Consider the following 8,489-nt stretch of genomic DNA (forward strand, 5'->3'; position numbering starts at 1 on the left):
TGTTTCTTGACTTCCTACTTTTGCATTCCAGTTTGCTATAATGAAAAGGACACCTTTTTTGGGTGCTAGTTCTAAAAGGTCTTGTGCATCTTCATAGAATCTTTCAACTTCAGCTTCTTCAGCATTACTGGTTGGGGCATAGACTTGGACTACTGTGATATTGAATGGTTTTCCTTGGAAATGAACAGAGATCATTCTGTCGTTTTTGAGATTGCATCCAAGTACTGCATTTCAGACTCTTTTGTTGACCATGATGGCTACTCCATTTCTTCTGAGGGATTCCTGCCTGCAGTAGTAGATATAATGGTCATCTGAGTTAAATTCACCCATTCCAGTCCATTTTAGTTAGCTGATTCCTAGAATGTTGACGTTCACTCTTGCCATCTCTTGTTTGACCAGTTCCAATTTGCCTTGATTCATGGACCTAACATTCCAGGTTCCTATGCAATATGCTCTTTACAGAATCAGACCTTGCTTCTATCACCAGTCACATCCACAACTTTGTATTGTTTTTGCTTTGGCTCCATCCCTTCATTCTTTCTGGAGTTATTTCTCCACTGATCTCCAGTAGCATATTGGGCACCTACCGACCTGGGGAGTTCCTCTTTCAGTATCCTATCATTTTGCCTTTTCATACTGTTCATGGGGTTCTCAAGGCAAGAATACTGAAGTGGTTTGCCATTGCCTTCTCCAATGGACCACTAAATCCATCCTGCTTAGGTTTATTTTTTCTTATATTAGTATAACTGGCTCAACTGTAATTTCATTAGTGGTTGCCTGATATATATTTATTAACTACTTTAATTTTAATCTTTACTTAGCTTTGAGCTTTAGGTGCATGTATTATAAAAAGAATATAGCTGAAATTTGATGTTTTTGTCTAACCCAAAAATATACATTTTAATTAATAAGTTTAGTTCATATTTTCTTGAAAGGTAAAGGTTAGCTTTCCCCAGACTAGTGTCCTGCAGGTTGTTCCCCTGAAATGAAAGTTGAGTTCACATATTCCTTTAAAGCTCTGTGGAGAAGAGTTATGGCCTGCTGACTAAGAAAATCATTTCTGGTACATAATAAGGTTTGGATCTCAGCTCCTGATCACATGAAGAGAACACTTCAAATCTTGCTGCTGTATTGATATATTGCATGGCTGTACTCACATGGCTTGAAGTAGAAGGGACAAATAATGCTACCCACCTACCATGAATGCTGAGGTTGCAAGGCAAGGCTGGAGTCAAGATTCTACCTTGTCAAATTGCTATTGTAGCCTGTTTGCTGATCTAACCATGGGAGGGACTAATCCTTCCCATGGATTAACGATGCTTTAAAAATGCATAGCTCACATGTTGAGGATCTTCTTCCAGAGTCTGAGGGCTAACATGAAATATTCTTCATTGCCTAAGAATTCAGTGGGCAACAGAGTATTGCACACGTGTTATTGCTTCTATTTCCATGGGGTTTCCTCAATAAATACTACAAGCATGTGCAGTGCGTGGGCTTCTAGCCATATAGATTTTATTTATACATGACAACAGGGATAATAAATACAGGTACTGCCTGGATTTGTTTCTATAAATTTACTTTTCCTTTTATATTTGTTTCATTTTCTCTGAGGTGCTTCTTTTCTCCTTTCTTGTTTTTTTGGTTTGTTTATGTGGGGATTGATTGAGCTATGTTTGGTTTCTTTCACCTATTTTTCCTTCTGTTAGTTTTGAAAGAAAATTACAGCAGTTTTCTTTTACTGATTATAGTGGATATTTTATCCGGAATATTTAACACAGTCTAAAGTTAATGATTCAAACACCTACTTACCAATGCAAAAACCTTAACTCTTCAACTTTTATCATCCCAGTTTTGACAATGTCTTATTGTGTTAAGTATCTGCCCTTTTTTGAGCTACATATATTAGACTTTTTGTTGCTATTTTGTTATTATTCTTATTTTATATGGAAAGTACTTGTTAGACATGCCTACATTTTAATCTTTTATTTTCCTCAGTGTTAAGCATTTTCATCAGATCCTTTAGAATTTCCTTCAATGCAGGCTTATTTATGGTAAAATCTCTTTTCATGTATGTTAAAATGTTTTTGTTTTCCTTGTTGAAAGACAACTTTGCAAAGCACACACTATAAGGTTGATAGTTTTTTCCTTCACCAACGTGAAAATAATATTCCTCTATCTGGATTTCATTATTGCTATTGAGTTTTTAATTTGATTTTTGTTAGTTTAATTCTCATTTTTCTCTAGTAATCTGTTTTTTATAAGTGCTTTAAAATTTTTTCTATTCATCTTTGTGGTTCTTCAATGTTATTCTAAATGTATCTAGGAGTCAATTTGTATTTCTTCTTTACTATGCTATATTTATGCTTTTAACCACCTATTCAATCTTCATTTCCTTATAATTTCATCACTCTTCTGATACTCTATTCAACCTCATCACTCTGCCAGATTAGCTCACTCAAAAGTGAACATGATCCACCAGATTAACAATACAGTGTCTTTTTCTTGGTACTTGACCTTCTTTAACTGGCCACAGCTACTTATACTTTGTTTATTCATTTGTTATTTTTTCTTTTTTAAAATTGAAGTATAATGTATAATACAAGTTACTGGTGTATAATATAGTGATTCATAATTTGTAAATGTTATATTCATCTAGTTTTATGAATATTGGCTGTATTCCCCATGTTGTACAATATATCCTTGTAGCTTATTTTATAGCTAGTAGTTTGTTTCTCTTAATCCCCTATCCCTATCTGTGCTTAAAATCTTTTTTCTTTATTTACTGATGTGGTAGGCAAAATTCTAAAGATGTCTCCACCCCTAGATTCCTCTCCTTTGACTATTCAATCAAACAACAATCTAGGAATTGTTGTGAAGGGATCTTACATATGTAATTAAACTCTCAAGTCAGTTGACCTTAAAATATGTAAATTATTCAGGTGGGCCCTTTGAAATAGAGTTTTCTCCATCTGGTTGAAGAAAAGGAAGTCAGAGAGATTCAAAGTGTGAGAAGGAATCAACTCACCAAAGCTTAAGATGTGGACATTTGGCGAGCATGTGTGAAAGAATGTGGTCACCCTTAAGTTGGCCTCTGGATGATGGTGAGCAAGAAGATGAGAACCTCAGGCCTACAGTTATAGAGAACTGAATTCTGCCAACAACTTGAATAGGCTTGTACACAGATTCTTCCACAGAGTCTCCAGATAATAGATCAAGCTGGCTGATACTTTGATTTTTGGCTGTGAGATCTTGTCCCTGACTGGACTTCTGATCAATATAACTGTGATGGGATAAACGGATGTTGTTTTAAGCTGCCGAATTTGTTGTAGTTTGTTACACAGCATTTGAATGCTTAAAGTTTTATCAAAAGAGTAGATCTTCTGTTAAGTGCTCTTACAACAACAACAAAATTTCCAAAAAAGCAGTAGAAAATTAGTATCTTGGGCCTCTATATTCCTGTCTCTCCTCTGACCATTGCAAACACTCTGCCTCTGGCTTGTCTTCTGGATTCCCTTCCTCTGCCTGAGCCTTAAATTTGGGGTTTCTCCAGAGATATCAATAAATCACTGCCTTTATAATTTTGTCACCTAGAATAAGACAGTGCATCAATCTATGCAAAAGCTCCCCCCACCTTTTTTTCTTTTCTTCTTCATTATTTTATGAGGGAATGGACTTTGTTTTTTGGATTTAAATAACATTTGCAAATCTTGAGTATTATCTCATAACTCTTTAGTTTAAAGAAAAAAATTAATAAATATAAAGATAACAACTCTATATAAACAATGTTTTAAATTTGACACTAAAACTTCAGTTACAATTTAATTGAATCCATAATTTTTAAGCTATTTGTGTTTTCTCTAATTTCTTTTCCAGCCTCATTCTATCCCTGTTGTCTCTTTGATAACATGTAGAATTTAATATTTTGTTAGGACTGTTTGCTGGTTGTTTTAAGTACATATATCTCCTGTCCCTAAAGGTGAAGAATTCCTAGATTTTTGAAGAGGAATTCTACTTTATTTTGAACCTCACTCCCAAAAAGCACAATTCTGGAAATATTACTTATGTTTAATGCACGGTTTCTGACTTGCAGAGAAAATGAAATCTACAAAGGGGGCTTCTGTATAAAAGGTGAAATGGGGATGTTTTTGCAATAGTTTCTACCACCATATTATCATGAATTTCTCTCTACTGTCAACATTTTAACTCAGCGACACCAGTGCCATAGTGTTACATCAGAGAAAGAGCATCATGTTCTATTTGTTTACTTTCCTTATAGTAATATATATATATATCTCTCTCCAGTGTCTCCTGTATATATCTACTCTGGCTATTTTCTTTTTGATCTTATTAAGACACAAGGTTTTTCAAAGCAGAACCCTTGGTTTGTTTTGACAGAGACAGCAAAGGAGACATTTGATAAATGCTACATAATCAACACCTAAAGATGCCTGTCAGAGCTAGCAGATCATGCCCACTTAACTTGCTCTCTCTAATGTTCACCCTAGCCTGTGCACAGCTGGGATGTAATAAGCTCTTTCTCTTGATACATAAGAATACCCTGAGGGCCATGAGCTGCAGAGACCTAAGGTCAAATCTGGCCACTGTGCTTCTCCTTTGTCCCAAATCTGAATTTATTCATGATTAGTTCTGCTTGCTGCTACAATCAGAAAAGCTAAAGAGGTCGTATGGAAAGCAGAGGAAAAAGATGTGATGGATGTAGAAACAGTAGGAAATGATGGATGATCCTGAAGTCTCTCTGGACAAGCAGTTTCAAAAGAATGCTTATGAAAGAATAGATTTTCCTGTGCTTTGAATGTATTGTCAAGAAACAAACTACTTAAAATGCACCTTTTCAATGTTCTCATTTGTCTTTTCTACATATCTCAACACACCCTTTTAAAAAAGCAAAATACCACAGCCTGATGAAATATTAAAAATTCCCACACATATAGTCTGTGATAAAAGTGTTATAAGTGAATGTCATCAAAGGCATTTCAGAATAAGTTAAATGAAAATAAAGAGCTATAGGAATATAGTAATTAGTAATAATAAGATGACAGCAATATTAGCTATTATTTATTAAATATATTCTGCATATTAGGCACTGCTAAGCAGTTTATATAAATTAACTCATTTAATATTTTAAAAATAGGGTTATGTAGACAGATGGTGAAATGGAGGAAACACTTGTCAAAGGTCATACAGCAAATATAATGTAGAACCAAATTTTTTTAACCATTTCTGTCTGACTCACATTCTTAAAATCCTTGATCTAGTGCTGCTCAAAAAGAGTTATTGATTTTGAGTGTATTCTTAGAAATTGGGGGGCTTCTGTTGAAGATTTATATTTTGCTTGATACTATTTTCTTTGTGTCATTATAAAAATTACTCTTTCAGAAATAGAAATGTGCTTCTTAACCACATTATTATGTGTTTACTTCCCAAGTCTTATATCAAATGATGTTCATGGATAAAATTTGAGTAGATAACATGAGGTGTATTTAAGGGAGTAATATGTCTTCATCAGGCTAGATTATAAGTGAAGCTGACATAGGTTAAGGGATTTAACGTGAAAAAAGGCTTCATTTTTCTAGATAAAATATTTTCAGGCACAAGTTGAATATATGAATACGTTCAACTTAACACCATTTAAAAAAAATCTATTGATGTTAAAAGACGCAAGAACAAGGTCATACTTTTCCTTTTCTGCGGTTCTGATGGTTTTTCTTTGTCTCTGTAGTTCATCTACTCATTTGAATGTCAATTTAATGGAGCCACTCATTTTCTTTTGTAGTGTTTAAATTGATATCTTTTACATGACAAGCTTGTGATAACTCATTTAAATAGTGATGTTGTAATAGATTAAGCAGAAATGTTACTGTATCTTTTCTGATATATTTTACATGGGGTAAAATGAGATATTTTTGAAAGAACATGCATATTTTATCTAAATCTTTATAGCTCTTATGTCTAGTGAATTTTGGAGATAGGAATCTTGTAATTTTCTGAGAGAATAAAAGATTTGTGGAAAGTTCTGAACAAATTCCTAGTATATGGAAAAATTCAGTTTTCTCTGTTGAATGGCTCACCACAGAAGTTTTGGTTACAAGACATGGGCCCAGTCCTAGAGAGATTGGACTTGGAACTAGGTGTACTTACTAGAGAAAAAAATTGCTGATCAGGTGAAGAAGTTCATTCAGACAGGATATTCAGTTATCTTGAGAGAAACTGAAAGGTAACTGGTCAGCCTGAGGAGCTACCTAGTATACAGGGCAGAAAAAAGAGGGGCCTAAAAGGAAGTGATATATTGAGGTATGTGGTAGGCAGACATGTTAAGAGTTTGGAAACAGGAAGCCAGACCTAAAACATGGGGTTTGAAGTTTGGAATCACATCTCAAGAGGCAAGGATGGAGGCATGAGAAAATTAGAATCCCAGTCCTGAAGTCATTGAGGTGCTGGAGTAATATCAGATCAGGGCTACTAACAGAGTCCAATAGGAAACTGAATCATGAATCATAAGGTGAGACTTGATCTCAAGAAGTCAAGTTACTAGAACTGGGGCACAAAATAGATCTATAAGGGGCAGACAGATTAACTTGAATATAGATAGCAATTATGGATTCCCTCTTTTAACAGGCTCAAATCTTTCTAAAACTAAGACAGGGCCTACATGTCAGTGTTAGTCAGACAGTAAAAAAAAAAAAAAAAAATCTTTTGGGCATAATAAACCTGAGAGATTAGAGTAAGTTTTTACTTTAGGACTGGTATTTAAGGCAACAAGAATGTAATTCACTTTGGTTTTACTTGAGTTTGTTTGAGCAATCATTTTCACTATTAGCAACACATATATGATAGAAGTGAAACATAGGTAGAGTTACACCTCAACAGACCAAACTGGAACTATAAAGGCAGAGAGTATGAGAAGATCCAAAAGATCACACTGGAACACCCTTAAAAGAAAAACACCCCAACTCACAGAGCAGTAGTGATTTGATCAGCCTGATATTTTGCTGCTTTAAGGAAACATTTGTCAACTTTATATTCAAGAACTTGGCTGGAGGAAAGGAGATTTTACTTTTACTTTTGATTTATTCACTACCTAGACTTGAGAATTCTTTGGGTCTTTCAATCATTCTTTTCTAAACAATAAATAAAAGATATGAGATATTTTAGAAATATCTAATTAATTTTCTAGTTAAGGACACTTGCTAATAGAACTTTGGAAATAATAATATGTTGGTAAAAAAGTTAAATGATCACCTTAAAATTCTGATCATATATTTGCTTTTCAATCACATCCACACAGAAAAATTATAATCACCATCAGAAGAGATATTTTTGAACATGAGGTCCAGTGATAAATAGCTGTAATTTCACAAATATCACCCCATTCTTCAAACTCTAATAATTTCAGTTCCCATTATGCACTTTAGATTCTAATTTATTTTATATTAAATATATTAGTCTCTTCCAACAAAAGTGAGATAGCAAGTATATTATTATAAAGTAGGAGCAAAAATATAAATTTGCTCATTTTATAACTTTAGGATACAAAACAACTCATAGTTTGATAAGCATCAACGGATTTTTCCCCCATATTTTTAATTTTTAAATACAAATTTATTTATTTTAATTGGAGGTTAATTACTTAACAATATTGTATTGGTTTTGCCATACATCAACATGAATCTGCCACAGTTATACATGTGTTCCCCATCTTGAACCCCCCTCCCTCCTCTCTCCCTGTACTATCCCTCTGGGTCACAGATATATAGAACAGTCTTTTGGCATTAATGGATTTTTTAAACTTCAACCAATACAGAATTTTATGTGCCTTTAAAAAAAAGAAAAAATAAATCAGCAGTACTAGGGTATTTTGTACAGCTAGGGAAAGATATGTTGACATAGCTAGCTTCGAGCATGTGGTGCTGGAGTCCTATTGGCACACATACATGTCACTTTCCTTTCACCTTTCAGAGCCCCTGAATTGCTGTTGCTTGATCATGGAGGTTCAATTATTTCCCATACTGACACCTGACCTTCCATAGCTTAATGAACGTAACCACCCAAGACAAATGTATATATTTGTTCTCCAAATGACTTCATGGCAGCCATATGAAGGCAAGTGAGGCCCAATCCCTGAACTCCTGTGTATATATTTTAAATAATCTGAATATATATTTTATGTCCCCTTTGTTATTTCTAACTGCCCTTAGGCCTCAAATCAGCTAAATTCTGTGTGTTTTTAATACACTTCAGACTGGCTTTTCTTAAACCTTAGGGACATGACCATAGTCAAATTTTCCGATTCTAAAATGTCTTAACACCTTATTTAACACCTAACACCTTGACCTCTTTATCTTTCATAGTCTTAAGATGTTTTGGCATAAGAGGGGAAATGTCTGAATGAATTTTGTAGTTATAATAAGAAGGGGTCTATGTGAAGTGAAAATAAGAAAAACTGACTACCATGGGATATTACATTTAAG

Source organism: Bos mutus, chromosome X (assembly GCF_027580195.1).
Source record: "Bos mutus isolate GX-2022 chromosome X, NWIPB_WYAK_1.1, whole genome shotgun sequence".
NCBI classification, from domain to species: Eukaryota; Metazoa; Chordata; class Mammalia; order Artiodactyla; family Bovidae; genus Bos; species Bos mutus.